This window comes from Myotis nattereri, assembly GCF_964212035.1.
Source record: "Myotis nattereri genome assembly, chromosome: 10".
Classification (NCBI taxonomy): Eukaryota; Metazoa; Chordata; class Mammalia; order Chiroptera; family Vespertilionidae; genus Myotis; species Myotis nattereri.
Window position 1 is genome coordinate 48,048,269 of NC_138085.1, and position 15,164 is coordinate 48,063,432.

A 15,164-nucleotide genomic window follows, 5' to 3' on the forward strand; every position below is an offset into this window, starting at 1 on the left:
ATAAAACAATAAAATGTAAGATAACTTGGAAATGCACATAATTTTGAAAGCCCAATTTAAGGATGATTCCTGCAAAATCTAGAGTCTAGGTGATTAACATTCTGTTTACTTCATTTTTTGAGATAAAAGTTATGCAGAAAGTTTTCTGCTGAACTTAGGGAACTTTTAAGTATTTGGTAATTGGTGTGTCTGAAAAAAAACCCACAGGAAATAAAATTATCAAATTCTAAACACAATTAGCTATACTACTTACTTAAAAGCAAAAATCTGCTCAGCAATAACAAAAACAGTGCTTATAAGATTTGGGCAGGTAAGCAGTATACAGTTCTTCTGAGTCTACAATATCCATTCCTGATATTATCACAGGATCTCATTAAAGTCTGTGTGTCTTTGGGAAAGGGGGTCTGAATGGTGTTTCTACTAATTTTTCAGCTAGCTCAGACATTGTTTTCCTCCTTAAAATTAGTTATCACACAGAAAATAGACTTGAAAAGGGATAGTAATGAGAAGAACATGAGGATCTTTCACAGCTCTAACCCCAGCTCCACAAATCTACACTTTTTTAAAAAAAATATATTTTATTGATTTTTTACAGTGAGGAAGGGAGAGGGATAGAAAGTTAGAAACATCGATGAGAGAGGAACATCGATCAGCTGCCTCCTGCACACCCTCTACTGGGGATATGCCCGCAACCAAGGTACATGCCCTTGACTGGAATCGAACCTGGGACCCTTCAGTCCGTAGGCCAACGCGCTATCCACTGAGCCAAACCGGTCAGGGCAAATCTACACTTTTTATAACCATTGAGTCCAAATCTTTACCTACCCAAGACTGGTATAATTGCTATCAACAGTTTTATAAAGAATGAATTAACTGATTGCATTGTTATATGAGCATATCTTTTACATCCTATAGTCCTCTTTAAAGGAGTAAGGGCCAGCCAGGCAGAGAAAGTTTAGAGAGAATTACCGTTATTGATGCCAGAGTCCTAATGCTAACATATCGCATGCAGATTAGACAAGAGGACAAAATAAGAGAAAAATAGTAAGATAAATTCTTAGAGAAAGGAAATTAGATGACAAAAGTCAATAAGGAGTGATTACATATGTGTAGGTTTAAGTTTCTGCCTCTGTTCCCATGTTTATATGTGTGTTATTAAATCAGGCAGTATTTTGGGAATTACTTCAAAATCCCTAAAGCAGTTCTTAAACTTTAGGGTTTATTAAAAAAACAAAAAATAAAACTAGAAGAGCTTGTTAAAAATTCTGATGCCTATTCTCCCATTCCTAGAGATCCTAAATTAGTAAATCTAGAGATGAGTCCTGCGTTTTCTAAAAGTACTAGTACTAAGTACTTCCCCTCCTCACCACCATCACCCCCCACCCCCAAAAACCCACTACTACCAGGTGATTCTGATCTAATTAAATCCAAAATCATACTTTCAGGCCGTGGCCAGATAACTCAGTTGGTTAGAGCATCATCCCGATATGCCAAGGTTTTGGCTCCAATCACCAGTCAGAGTACATACAAGAATCAACCAATAAATGCATAAGTAAGTGGAACAACAAATTGATGCTTCTCTCTCTCAAATCAATAAATTAAAAATAAAATAAATAAAATCACACTTTCAGAAATAGTTTCCCCTAAGGAAGTTCTTTTTTTTTTTTTATTGATTAAGATATTACATATGTGTACCCTCTACCCACCCCCCCCACCCCCCCGCTCATCCCCTCACCCCCCCGTTGTCCTTGTCCATTGGTTAGTCCTATATGCTTGCATATAAGTCCTTTGGTTGATCCTTCCCCCTTGCCCCCACCCTCCCCTACCTTCCCTCCAAGGCCCGACAGTCCAATCAAAGCCTCTCCGTCTCTGGATCAGTCCTTGTTCATCAGTTTATGTTGTTCATTATATTCCACAAATAAGTGAGATCTTGTGGTATTTATCCGCTCTCCAGTTCCATCGATGCTGTGGCAAATGGTAAGAGTTCCTTTTTCTTCTTCCTCTTCTTAAAGAATACCTTTCAGCATTTCATATAATGCTGGTTTGGTGGTGATGAACTCCTTTAGCTTTTCCTTATCTGTGAAGCTCTTTATCTGACCTTCAATTCTGAATGATAACTTTGCTGGATAAAGTAATCTTGGTTGTAGGTTCTTGGTATTCATCACTTTGAATATTTCTTGCCACTCTCTTCTGGCCTGCATGGTTTCTGTTGAGAAATCAGCTGACAGTCGGATGGGTACTCCCTTGTAGGTAACTGACTGTCTTTCTCTTGCTGCTTTTAAGATTCTCTCCTTATCTTTTGCTCTTGGCATTTTAATTATGATGTGTCTTGGTGTGGTCCTCTTTGGATTCCTTTTGTTTGGGGTTCTCTGCGCTTCTTGGACTTGTAGGTCCATTTCTTTCACCAGGTGGGGGAAGTTTTCTGTCATTATTTCTTCAAAAAGGTTTTCAATATCTTGCCCTCTCTCTCCTTCTGGTACCCCTATAATTCTGATGTTGGTACGCTTGAAGTTGTCCCAGAGGTTCCTTACACTATCATCATACTTTTTGAATCTCTTTTCTTTTTTCTTTTTCGGTTGGGTATTTTTTCTTTCTTTGTATTTCAAATCTTTGACTTGATTCTTGGGATCCTCTTGTCTGCTGTTGGATCTCTGTAAAATATTCTTTATTTCAGTCAGTGTATGCTTAATTTCTAGTTGGTCCTTTTTCATGTCCTCCATGGTCTCACTATACTCCTTGAGGGATTCATTAAATTTATCGGCGGTTTCCATAAAATTCTTGAAAAACCTTATAAACGTGGCCTTGAACTCTATATCCAGTAGTCTGTCCTCCTCCGTTTCTGACAATTGTGACCTGTTTCTCTGTCTCCGCATTTTGGCTGCTTCCCTGTGTTGATAGAGTGGCCCTGCGCGCCAGGTGTCCTGTAGGGCCCAGTGGCTCAGCCTCCCCAGTTACCTGGGGTGGACACTCTTGGTGTACTCTTGGTGCCTTGGTTGATGTAGGATCACTGGGAGGAATTGACCTCCAGGCCAATTGGCTGTGGGAAGCAGCTGTGTCTGAAGTGGGAGAATGGTCCCCCTCTGACCACTGGGTACAGTGGCTCCTGGATCTAAGGAGGTGCTAATTCAGCCCCTGCCTGAGGCCTCACAGCCGGGCCACGAAGAGGCTCAGCTGTGAAGCAATGCAAGCCGCTGCGGGACCTTGGGCCTTCTCTTGGAAGTTCCGGGTCTGGCTGGCCTGGCTGCAGTTAGGTAATTATCAGGTTGCAAAGGGCCGGGGCATTCACATGCAAAAGCCTCTGCCGCAGCCTGGGTGGGGCGGGGTCTCAGGGAGTCAAAAGGCCGGAGAAGGAAGCAATGGCTGATTCTCCGCGCCCGGAGTCACGCGTCTCAGTGTCCCGGTAATGGCTGCAAGCACCTCTGAGGGAAATCCGCCCTCAAGTTCGCCCGCTGCTGCCTGAGAGAGCAGCCTCTCCCCGTATGTGTCCTGGGTCCCCAGAGACTTCCCAGAACCGGAGATCAGAGCAGTCGGGAGCTTGTGATTCAAAAAGACAGCCGCGTCCTCAGGTGCCACCCCCTTTCCGCGTGCGCGAGCCGCCGCCGTACCTCTGCACTCAACCTCCGCAGCTCCTCTGGCTCTCAGCGTGCTTTTCTTTTCTTCTAGTTGTAGAAATTACACTCAGCCAGCCTTCCTGTTTTTCTGGACGATGTTTGCTCCGTCCTTTGGGATAATTTTCAATTGCTGTGGGAGGCGACTATTTCCCAGTGTTTATCTATGCCGCCATCTTAGTTTCTCCCCCTAAGGAAGTTCTTAAGTAACATTATTATACTTAAGAAATCTCACTCCCATTTTTAATAACTATTCTCATTGTTATAAAGACGAATCAACCAATATGTATTTCCATTTCTTTGAAATCTAGCCTACTGTATGTGGCACCAGCACTTATTCACTGTTTTACCTTTGGCATATTTCTTCATGTATCTGAACCTCAGTTTCATATTCCCAGATTGGTAAATATTTTTAAATGTTGGACGATACCAAGTGTTAATAAGAACAATGCAAACTCTCTTACACTGCAGGAGAGAATTTCAACTGATCAGGCACTTTGGAGGGTAATATGACATTACATTGTAAAGTTGAACACATATACCTTACAACCCAGCAATTCCCATCCTAGAAGTATATCCTATAAAAATCCTTGGGACAACATATGAGCATTTAGCATAATGAATAATATTTACTATAAATATTTGTGAGCCATTAAACATGGTCTATTACACTAATATTACAAATAGTCTATCCAGAATCAGCAATGTTGAAATGAGGAAAACAAATGCAGAAAGCCACGCAGGATGTTTGTTTTAAAGTAATGTCTCTAGTTAAGTAGTTACTACAGCAATGTAGTTATTAAAATTTATGCATGGACCCCCCTACATTCTTGCTAGACCTAAAATAAATTTTCCACCTCAATATATTCTCACTGTTATTCAAGTGTTTACAATATAAGCAATAGACGAATGTTTCCTCCGTACAGCATAAAATAAAGATTTTATAACTAATAAGGAATTAACTGATTATAACATGAATAACTATATTCTCATGATTCCTCTCCTTATTTTCATACTTCAAGAGTCTTTGGCCTGGCCGGTGTGGCTCAGTGGCTGAGCATCAACCCATGAACCAATAAGTCATGGTTCCATTCCGGTCAGGGTACATGCCTGGGTTGTGGGCTTGATCCCCAGTTGATGGCGTGTAAGAGGTAGCTGATCGAAGTTTATCTCTATCCCTTTCCCTTCCTCTCTTTCTAAAAATCAATAAAAACCTATTTTAAAAAATATTTTTTAAAAGAGTGTCTTCGGCTATTTGTGACCTGTTATTCTTACAAACAGGGGTGTCTGCTTTGTGCAACAAGGGGATCTTATTAGACGTTCCATCTTGGGGAAATGGGAGGTGCTAGACTTCTTTGACATCTCCATGCAGTGGTCATTCTACTGAATTGCTAGTTCAGTAGAAACCCTCAGTGAGAAAGCTATGATGAATGCTTATCTTCTAGACTTCCTGCTCTCAATTAAAAAAAAAAATTATTTTGATTCTATCTGTATCATTTCAGGAGTGCATTCATAAAGATCATTTGGTTCTATTTTACCCAAGCTTTTATCTGTTTTCCAATAGGAGAGTTATTCATACTATCTATTCCATCACATTGTTAGAAGCAGAATTCTTCATCTGAATGTTATAAGCACAGAACTAATCATTCTGATCAAAGAAATAGCCATCAAAACAATGTTCACTTATCTCACATTGACCTAACCTCTTCAACTTAGCAATTCTTAGTGACTTATTAGGGTTATTTGAGAATTTATTTTATTGGAATTCTTTAATGTGAACCTGTGATCATCAATGCAACCACACCATTCTCTTGTTTTGTCTGTTTAGATGCTATGTCTTAGTGCTGCCATAAACAGATAATGATAAATCAATGCTTGCAGCACATGCCAGTCTAGAGACTCACAGTCTAATGCAGGGGTGGGCAAACTTTTTGACTTGAGGGCCACAATGGGTTCTTAAACTGGACCGGAGGGCCGGAACAAAAGCATGGATGGAGTGTTTGTGTGAACTAATATAAATTCAAAGTAAACATCATTACATAAAAGGGTACGGTCTTTTTTTTTTTTAGTTTTATTCATTTCAAACGGGCCGGATCCGGCCCGCGGGCCGTAGTTTGCCCACAGCTGGTCTAATGCCTGATTCTGTTCATTCTTGTCCATTAGAACTCTACATTCTGATTCTGTACAACTGAATCAAGGCAACCAAGAAATGAAGTAACAAGCAGACAGAATTCTGAACAGCATTATAAAGTTATGTGACCACATTAATGTTTAAAAGTCTTAGTTATTAGATCTTACCCTCTATTTTATGACTATGTGAATTATTTCACAGTGAAAAACTAACACACCCAAGTATCTGTGTATATAACCATTGTTTCTATTGACTCAAGAACCAAAATGGTCAAATAAGATAAAGTGGAGTTAGAAGGGACCTTTTAAAAGTTTCTTAATCGAACCTGTGACCCTAATGCAAAAACACTTTATACCATCCTTAACAGAAAGTTATCATATTTGTTTCCTGGTACTGTTCAATAAAATTTAACCTAAAGATGCCCAATACCTTGTTATTTCTAAAAAATAATAACAACTACTTGGTACATACCACAGTATCAAGGCCAATAATTTTGCTTTATTTATTCTTTAAAATAGTTATTCAGAGCCTATTATGTGCCTGGTATTCTCTCATTTAACTCTGTGATAACACAAACTTTATTTTCAAATGAGAAAAAGTCAATCTAAAAATCAAACTAACTTTTCCAAAACTGTGATGCTGGTCCTTTGAGCTGTCACAAGACCTTCATTTCTCAGGCCATGCTGAAAAGATCATTGCTTCATCAACAGACCAAACTGGAATACTACAGAATTTAATTTGGAGTCCATGGAGCAATTAACTGCTAAAGCAGACATGTCACAGGGAGTTCTCTCAACCACAAAGACTTAATTAGAAAACATGTCAGCTAAAATAACCAACTTAGATGGTTGGATGGAAGAATTCGGTAGCACAAATGTGAACTGAAAGAATTTAAAAATATGTTTAAATATGTACTCAAAAACATTTATAAAAATATATTGATTTTAGAATGAAATCTAACATCTTTCTAAAAAATCCAAATAAAAAACTGCAATCTTCTCAAATAGAGGGAAATTCCAGATATATATAAAAATACAAGTTGAAGTATTCAAATCAAAGGTCTAAACCAGTTGTAAGTTGTCCATAAAAAAAAAAAAAGTTATTACAGTGACCCACCCTCAAGTTAAGTCTACTACAAAGTTGCTAAAGAGCAGTTATATCAACCCCTACTCCTAAAACCCTAAAAGCTTATTCATACTAATATATATATATGTTAACCTTAACTAGGAACTACACTACCAGAATTTTCCATTAGTTTTCAGTAGATGTTCTAAGGGAAGTAAGGTAATCTGTTAAAGATCTGATACCTGAGGGTTATATCATTCATGGTCAGGATTTGAATGTGTATGCTGATAATGACTCCCAAATCTTCATAACTAGACAGACCTACTCCTGACTTCCAGATCAAAGCATTCAGTGCCCACTATTTATCTTAACTCAACATAGCCAAACTGAACTCATCTCTATTCCTTGTGCTATTTCTCCCCTTAGTTTTCTCCTTGGTGAATTGTACCACATTCCATCAAGCCTCCCAATCCCAGGACTCACCAAACTAAGTTTGCTCTAACTGCTAAATCTCCCCAGAATCTGGAAAGCAATTTTCTATCTTCAATGCCACTTTTTCCTAAATTCAAGCATCATCTGTGAACAGACCACTGCTATACTCTCTGGACTTGTTGCCCTTTCTGTAGGCTCATACACACTTAGATTTCATCTCCCATAACACTATGAGGGTGATCATCTTTTTTTTTAATGAGATATCTTGTTTTCTTATAAGAAAAAAATCATTAAACAAAATTATAAATACATAGGGTAGTATAAAAAAGAACTCAAAACTTTACCCACTAGCTGAAACCACTGTTAATATTTGACATATTTTCTCGTTTTTTAAAAATAGCTTACTATTTGTAAAATCTTATGTTTTTAAGCTTAAAATTATAACCCTGTAAATCTAAATTTTAGAAGTTGCATATCATTCTGAAATATGGTTACAGCACAAATTTACATAAAGTATTCCCCATTAATGAACATTTAAGTCACTTCACATTTGTCATTTAGAACTCATGCTACAATGAACATCTTTTTGTTGTTGTTAATCCTCAATGCTTTTGTTTCCATTGATTTATTAGAGAGAGAAGAAGGGAGAGAGAAAAAGAGGAGGAAGAGAGAGATAAATGTGAGAAAGAAACATCAATCAGTTGCCTCCCATCCTCCCATACGCACCCCAACCAGGAAATGGACCCGAAATATTTTTGATGTAAGGGACAATGCTCCAACCAACTGAGCAAACTGGCCAGGGCTTACTATGATTTTTAAATATATATGCATATATATTGGTTTTGATTTTTATGTAGATAAATCTATGTATATTTTCTTCTGTGATTTCTCCCCCACTGCTTAGAAGCTCAGAAAACTCTTCATCTTCTTTATCACTAATCATAGTGACAATTAAAAAGTCCAGTAATATCTAGTGTTGGTCAGGGTATAGAAAATAGGCATTTCAATCACTTTGGTGGGAACAGAAATAATTATAGTCTATTACAAGGATATTTCTTTAGCATTAAAACTATCAAGCCGTAGCCGGTTTGGCTCAGTGGATAGAGCGTCGGCCTGCAGACTGAACGGTCCCAGGTTCGATTCCGGTCAAGGGCATGTACCTTGGTTGCAGGCATATCCCCAGTAGGGGGTGTGCAGGAGGCAGCTGATAGATGTTTCTCTCTCATCGATGTTTCTGACTCTCTATTTCTCTCCCTTCCTCTCTGTAAGAAATCAATAATATATATATATATATTTTAAAAGTGACATGTATAATAATATGTCTTCTCTTTTAAATATTTAACAACATTCCTGTTATGATGTCTGTAATCCAACCAGAATAGATGGTGTGATAGGTATGAATTCCCAAGTTAGTTTAGTTAAACTTCAACTTCAGGGGCAGTCAAATGTCCTAGCTGAGAAACCACATGAAGGGGAGCACTGTATCAGACAGCTACCCTCTAGAGCAGTGGTTCTCAACCTTCTGGCCCTTTAAATACAGTTCCTCATGTTGTGACCCAACCATAAAATTATTTTCGTTGCTACTTCATAACTGTAATGTTGCTACTGTTATGAATCGTAATGTAAATATCTGATATGCAGGATGGTCTTAGGCGACCCCTGTGAAAGGGTTGTTCAACCACCAAAGGGGTCGCGACCCACAGGTTGAGAACCGCTGCTCTAGAGGCAGTAACCACAAGCACTTATTTTTTTCTTCAAATTGTGATCAACACTTGAGACATTGCTAATTTTCACAGTAAATATCAGAAATGGGGTTTGTTGGTAAAATGAACAGCTTGCTAGTTAACAAGATGAATGTTAGAAATGGGCTTTCATTATTAAAATTAAATATTAGTATTTGTAAATTAGATAAATACTTTATAGTTATTTTCCACCCTTGAATAAATAGGTTATACAAATCCAGCTAAGTATATAGCCTTTACATTTAGAGATGGTCCCCAGAGTTGATCCTTTACCAGTCCTATACCCTGCCATTGGTTTGGGAGCACTTCTGGTTGCCTGATGCTGAGTGCAAAGGTAACTGAATCTTGCCTTATGAATGTTGTGTATATAGTTTTACTGAACCTTTCATGTAAGGTGATGGTTGGAATGCCTCAATGAAGAGCTCAAAGCTTCCTTCTTGGACCTTACAGAACAGATTGTTATATACTGCTTTGGTTCGGCATGCTAAAGAATTCTCATTTAAAAAATATCTGTATGTGACAGAATGTGGTCATTTCTCTATAACTTGGTAGTAAAGTTGCAAAGAAATACCTTTAACTGTTTCAGTGGCCACCATTATCTACTAAAGACAGCAAAATAAAACCCCTAAGATTAACAAATTATTATCTTGGTTTAAGTCACATCACAACTACTATACCTAAGAATTTTTGCAAGAGACAGTGTATATAGATAGACTATGGAAAATTATCTATAATAATAAAAGCATATTATGCTAATTAGACTGGACATCCTTTCAGATGCCCTCCCATCCTCCCGGATGAAGCCCAGGCTGCCAGGGAAGCCTGGGTCCCAGGTGCCTGCCGGGTCCCGGGTGCCTGCCAGGAAGCCCGGGTCCTGGGTGACAAAGGGAAGCCGATGCCAGCAGCTGGGGGAAGGAAGGCCTACTCTTGCACAAATTTCGTGCATCAGGCTTCTAGTCAAATATAAAACACAATCAGATGGTCTTTAACATGTCTTAACCAGCAATTGCAGGAAACAGACCTGGGTTTTTATATACTATGCAGCTGAAATACCATCCTCAAACCATTAAAAACAAAAATCTGTTATTAACATTCTTTAAAGAGTCACTACAGATTTGGTATTAAAATGATTAAAGAAAAATAAAAGATAGGAAATCTGCTTTATCTATCACCAGAGACAGACTATACCATTTTTAAAACATAAGGTAAATGACATTTTTCAGGGATACCAGAATACATTAAGACAATCTAGGGTTAAAGTATCATCCCTATGGCTTCAAAATTCAAATATCACCACTGCCATCACTACAAAAAGGAGCTGGGACATCCAATTATGAGATACACATGACTAACATAAAAACTATTGAGAGGAAGTGCTTGGGTCTCTGAGGGCATAGGTAGCGGTGCCCCAGGTCACCATAGCTACCGAACAGGTGGCCATGGAGTCCGTGGTGCCATCACTTGTGGATCATATCTTCACTTGCTGGTACAAAGTGGACGTCAAAGGAAAACCCTGTGAGGACCACTATATACTACAGCATTTCAACCGAATATGTGTCATCACATTGGCAGAATCTCATCCAGTTCTTCGAAGTGGAAAAACAAAAGCATTTCCTATCAAATCAGTACCAACTGTAGCAGACTTCAAAACAGGGTCTCTGGGAAATTTAAATAGGGAGCACAGTTTCTAACAGAACTTGCACTTCTGTGTAAGATTTACTGCTCAGATGGGAAAGAATATACCATATCTAGCTGTGTTCAAGGATGGCTGATAGAAGTGAATGAAATATTCTCCATAGCCTTCTGTTCTTCAAGAGAAGCCTCCACTGACAGTTACACTGCAGTTGTGTTGCCCAAATTTGAAGACAGTAAAAGCACAAAAACAATATGAAGTTGTGGTAAAATGCAGTAATTCCACAACAGCCACATCATGAGAACTGAGATAGCATAAAACGCAATGCAGCACTGGATCCGTGCACTAAAGAAGTACCACCATATGACAGAAGCATACTCCACAGCCAGCATTCTGCAGAGAAGCCTGTTTTTGTTTTTTCTTTCTCTTGCATAACAAGTCTTGGTACCCATTTGTCTTTAGCCTCTCAGATCTGTCCTGCCATGGACCTAGCCTGCTCCTTTTTTACTTTTCTCTTTCTAAAAACTGACAACCCAGGGCTGTTTTTCTGATTAAAAACAAGCAGAGCATTTTGAGGAAAATTTGGAAAAGACACAAGTTTTAAGTAGTAAGTAAAAATAATTTACCCATCCTATAACTCATCAGTAAATACTACATTTTGACATACTTCTGTTTGAATGTTATGGCATGGTTAATTGCTTTTGCTTAAACTTCCATCAGTTTGAGGATAAAAGAAACAACAGCTGACCTTTCTTATCCAGTCTGCTTCAGTGTGACACTACCAAAAAGTCTAGTCCCACCTCTTCTGCCCCAAATCCGCTCCAGGCTGTAGGGGAGAGGCAGTGTGTGGCATGTACCTTATCTAGTCTTTATGCTGCAGGATGGCCTTCCTCTCTGAAACAAAGCAGAACTCTAACACTGTGGCTCCTTATATGAGAGACAACAAGGCTTTGAAAAGCATAAAGGGCTTTCCTAATTTATGGAAGTATTATAATACAGTACATACATTACAGTCACTCTGTAACAGTCTCACTAGTTACAGGGTAACGAGCAAAGGAGAAGTTACTGTAATTCAAAGACATAGAGGCCTTTGAATAGAACAAAAGGTTTCACATCATTTGAACTAAAAAACACACACACAAAAACACACACCTGAATTTATGGTTTAAGATTATATACTTGTTTACACTGAATTTAAAATAAAAGACTTTAAAATTGTTTTAAAAAATACACAAAAAGTATTTTAAAAATACTTCAGTTTTTAGAAGTTATAGGTAGTATGTTTTTGCCTATATGTGATGAAATAGCACTTTTGTATTCTTACCACATGAGAACTTTTAATCTGGTATATATAATACCTGAATTTGAATGTGCTTGTTTCTAAAGGAGACATAGGGCCATGCAGAATGTTTCATCTCCTTCTTTATGTAATTATTTTAGCAGCTCATATGGCCTACTCCAAACCTATCTGAAGGGTACAATTAAATACCATTGTTAGAACGAATACATACTTCTTTTCCTGCACTTCCAGGTTCCAGTGCCATGGAACACAGTTTTCACAAATGTTTACTTGCTTTTGAACCAAGTAGATTAGATCTTTTTTAAAAAGTTATTGGCCAGCAGCCCAGCTAGCATGGCTCAGTAGTTGAGCATTAACCTATAAACCAGGAGGTCACGGTTCGATTTCGGGGGGTCAGGGAACATGCCCAGATTGCAGGCTCGATCCCCAGTAGGGGTCATGCAGGAGGCAGCCAATCAATGATTCTCACTCATCATGGATGTTTCTCTCTCTCTCTCTCTCTCCCTCTTCATTCCTCTCTGAAACCACTAAAAATATGTTTTAATAAAATAAAAGTTATTGGCCCCCACAGGTAACGAAAAGAGTATGTAACGTGAGGGTAAAGAGGTATATAGGTCCTCATATTGATGCCACAACTTCATAGCTTCCAGTATAATTAAATATTTAAATATTTTTGTAGTGTTGAGCTTGCTTCAGGGCAAGTTGCAGGACCTTCTTTCTTCAGATTAAAAAAAAACAAACAAACCATATAGATAATTACCATAGCTTTCTGTGATGTTTTAGGTACAGCCTTGCCTAAGAGCAGAAAGATAGGCAGGTGATTTCTTAAAGTGCTTTTTAGCTCCAGGGTGATAAAAAAGTCTTAAACTTTCTGAAGTTGAAAAGTCATAATTAACCATTAAAATTTAAAGCTGAACAATCACATACAGTTAAGGCATACTTTTCTATAATATAGTGCAAGAAAAGAGGTAACAGCAACTAATGTTTCAGCTAAAATTCAGCAAATATTGTTAAAATGCAAGAATCAACACCTCAAATTACTATCATTTCAAATAAATACTTTATCTGGTTTTAGGGAACTTTTTCAATAAGCAATTATAGATAACACATGGTTTGTGTGGTATACCTACTATACAGTTCTCTATAAAAAATGCGTATCTCACTAATCCTAATCACATGTAGAGTTCTTTTCTTTAAAGAATAATAATATGAAAGCTTGAAGACTATTTTTCATATATAGGACTAGAGAGACCATGTGATATCACACTGCTTGGGATCTTTTCCTGTAGTTGAAATCGTTAAACATTTCTTACATCATAGATTTCTATAATTCTAGCTGCTGCTTAAGTCAAATCATTAACAGCACAACTAACTATAATGACAACATACCATGTGTTGAGCACTGTTCTAAATAAATGTTAATGCTTTTTGTAGTGTTGACTACATAGGCTTATATGTTGGCTAGCATTATTCACATTTTAGAGATAAGTAAACTGAGGTTCATCAATTTTCCCAAGACTACACAGCTAAGAATGTCCAAGTCTTAACCACTACACCCACTACACTAAAACGCCTCTGAAAAGACAACTGACTGCACCTGGCAAACTGCAGAGAAAGAACAGGCGAGATTTTCACAGAAATCTATTATTCTATGAAACAAGTAATTGCTTTCAATTTCATTTACATCTTTTTCTTTATTTCCATGTATTCCAAACACTATAGAAAAAAATATTGATGTTTTCACAGCATTTGATAAAATAGCACTTAAAAGTAATGACTATTTTTACCATTTGTTTAGTGAACTACTTTGAGATCATTATTTATTTGATCTTAACTAACATCTTGTTAAATAGGTAGGGCTGGTGCTATTATCACTGTTTACAGATGACTAAGGAAACTTAGGCCTAGAAACTTTAAAATGCTGTAAGTTTATCAAGACATATCAACAGTTCTATCACTGCAGTGGTTTTTGGTTTTGTTTTTGTAAGGAGATGGCAGGACAAAAAAGAGTTCATATTTAGGTATCCTCCAACCACTATTAAAAAGGCAAAAGAGGTTTGCCTGTAAGCAAAAGGAGTTGTGTTGAAGTTAAATGAAATGAACTTAGTTGGCCCTTCATATCGGTAGCAGCACACTTAGCAGACATACTTTTGTTTATTCATTAATATATCAGCAAGGCTAAGTACCCTAAAAGGTAGTATCTGGGAAACTAAAATCTCAGACTTTTACATTATCTAGCAAGGGTTATTTCAGGTTAACTATTGATAAAAATGTCAATTTGGTTCTTTTTGCTTTTATGCAATCATTTTCATTCTATGGGAATTTAGTTTTCTGCCAATCAAACTGTGTCCGTAGGGCTGGGATGTTTCTGGTGTGGTACCCAGTAAGCTATTGGTGCTCAAATTATAACACGAGCAACAACAACTATCACCAAGTTACTGCACGCAAAGTGATCTGACAGAGAAAAGCCATGTATAGCTAAGAGTCAGAAGAATCATAAGCAGTATCTGAACACTTCCCCCCCCCCAAATATATTTTTATTGATTTCAGAGAGGAAGAAAGAGGGAGAGAGAGATAGAAACATCAATGATGAAAGAGAATCATTGATCGGCCATCTCCTGCACGTCCCCCGCCCACTGGGGATAGATCCCGCAACCCGGGCATGTGCCCTTGACTGGAATCAAACCTGGGACCCTTCAGTCCGCAGGTTGATGCTCTAGCCACTGAGCAAAACCAGCTAGGGCTGAACACTTCTTTTAAAAATAAACAAAAATTTGCTCTGGCCAGTGTGGCTCAGTTGGTTGGGTGTCATCCCATACACCAAAGGGTTGCCAGTTCGATTCCTGGTCAGAAAACATGCTGGGGTTGCAGGCTCGATAGTGCAGGTAGTGGTTGATGGATGTTTGCTCTCACAGAGATGTTTCTCTCCATCTCTCTCTCTCCCTTCCTCTCTTTCCAAGAGTCAATAAAAAAATAAAAAAAATATCAGACATATGTCGTAGCAATATTTTTACTGATACAACTCCTAGGGCAATGGATACTAAGGAGAAAATAAACAAATGGGACTACATCAAAATAAAAAGCTTCTGCACAGTAAAAGAAACCACCAACAAAACAAGAAAGCCCACTGCATGGGAGAACATATTTTCCAATGCTATATCCGATAAGGGCCTAATCTCCAAAATTTGTAAAGAACTCATACATCTTAACAAAAAGAAGATAAACAATCCAATCAAAAAATGAGCAAAGGACT

At 38.0% G+C, this 15,164-nt stretch overlaps 1 protein-coding gene and 1 pseudogene across 2 annotated transcripts in view; one reads left to right on the top strand and one right to left on the bottom strand.

Moving 5' to 3' along the window:
- The window catches only part of EHBP1 (EH domain binding protein 1), a 471,942-nt gene that overhangs the window by 212,577 nt on the left and 244,201 nt on the right, over positions 1 to 15,164 (bottom strand). The window lies entirely within an intron of this gene.
- Positions 9,298 to 10,912, top strand: LOC308526352 (protein Abitram-like; annotated as a pseudogene). Its single transcript has 2 exons — positions 9,298 to 9,312; positions 10,376 to 10,912. The product of its transcript is annotated as a protein Abitram-like (transcript).